General features: G+C 45.8%; 1 protein-coding gene across 1 annotated transcript in view; it reads right to left on the minus strand.

The window, feature by feature from the left end:
- Positions 1–1103, minus strand: part of abat (4-aminobutyrate aminotransferase) — a gene marked incomplete in the record, with an annotated part of 131810 nt that extends 130707 nt beyond the window's left edge. Inside the window, 1 exon segment of the mRNA XM_037688785.1 lies at positions 982–1103.
- Between the last annotated feature and the right edge of the window lie 703 nt (positions 1104–1806).

Below are 1806 nucleotides of genomic sequence, written 5' to 3' on the forward strand. Positions count from 1 at the left end.
ACACATCCTCACAGCTCTCTACTACACACACATCCACACGGCTCTCTACTACACACACACATCCACACGGCTCTCTACTACACACACACATCCTCACAGCTCTCTACTACACACACACATCCTCACAGCTCTCTACTACACACACACATACACATACACATAGCTCTCTACTACATCATTTATGCTTATACAAAATGCTTTAATAAAATAACTTTAGATGAATTTTACGTTCATTTATGTTAAAAACAGGAATGTTAGAACATTTTAAAACCGAAAAACTGGAAAATTGTTTCCAAGGATGTTTGAGCATGAAAAGTTGTCAGATTTGTCCATAATTTTAGAGAAGATCTTGAACATTCAGCTGCGCTTCCTTTTGATCTTGCATTTTAATTTTGGTTTTATACCAGTGGATTTAGGTTGTTAAAAGGTTTTTGTTTCATGTGTTAGATCTCGCTTTACTCATCTTTTTCTTTTTTGGACCTGAAAACTGATGAAATATAAGTAAAATAAAACAATATTTATGTAAAATGATGTCACGACTCTTCAACAGGAAGAACACAAGTAGATAAAAGCATAAAGTCTGTAGGTTCTTTATCAAACCAGGACCCGAGTGCAGCTGGGACTGGGCTGAGGGAACCTGCCAGAGACCAGGACCTGCTCAGGGGATCCTGGTCTAGTAGCACACACAGTCCAGGGTTCAGAAGAATGCAGCAGATCCAAACTTCCTGAAGGATGCCTTGTCTGAGGATCTGGTTCTGACTGGATCTCACCGGTTCTCCGCTCACAAACCTATCCTCGTTCCGGCCCGGTTCAATAACCAGCCTGAAGGGATAGAACCGGGACTCGGAGAATCTGTCACATCCCGTCCCGCAGAGATGCTCTGTCGGCTCGTGTGGTCGCGCGCACAAACACACCCGGCATCACAAACGTGATGCGAGTGTCGCGTGATGCTGACAGCATAGTTCACGAGCGAGTACTTACCGACTGGTGAGAATCAGGAGCAGCAGAACCGGCAACAGAACAACGTGTTCCGCTGCAGGACTGAGCGAGAAGCACAGCGAGTCAGAGCCGCTGTGAAGCTGCACTGTGGCCGGCGCCGCCTCCCTCTGACGGGGCGGGGCGGGGCTGCTGACCCGCTGCAGTGGCACGGCTGAGTGGACGCCATATTGGATGTGGCAGATCTGCCCGTCAACTAATTCATCCAACATATTCTGATGCATGCTCAATAATCCAGGTAGAAAAATCTAAAAAAGTTAAATCTGGTCCTCTGGACATTAAAAAAAAAACCAAAACAAAGCAAAACAACAAAAAATGTAGAAACGTTTCGTCTCTCGTCCGAGAGACTTCCTCAATCTGAGGTGCTGTATTCAGCTCAGTCTCTTAAATAGCACCTTCTCAGAGTGGATCAACCAGTTTTGCTGCTGACAACCAAAACCAGCTGATCACATGCTCAAGAAGGACCATCAGCCTAACAATGGATCATTAGCACACTGATGGCTGTTTACTGTTCACAGAGGGCTGAGTGATACTAGCAATCAAAGCATTGTAAGAGGGGGACAATTGAACACGTAGGCCTCCACCCCTGTTTAATGATGGATGGTTTCATTTCACAAAGATGGCCTCCTTTACTCCTCTCTCAAACCATCGTTCCTCTCTATCCAGGATGTGCACATCTTCATCCCTGAAAGAGTGACCGCTGGCCTGGAGATGAGTGTAGACCGCAGAATCCTGGCCTGATGATGTTGATCTTCTGTGCTGGTCCATCCTTTTGGCCAGTGGCTGTTTTGTTTCCCCGATGTAAGACTG

The sequence above is a fragment of the Nematolebias whitei genome, chromosome 15 (assembly GCF_014905685.2).
Source record: "Nematolebias whitei isolate Nwh7 chromosome 15, NemWhi1, whole genome shotgun sequence".
Taxonomy (NCBI): Eukaryota; Metazoa; Chordata; class Actinopteri; order Cyprinodontiformes; family Rivulidae; genus Nematolebias; species Nematolebias whitei.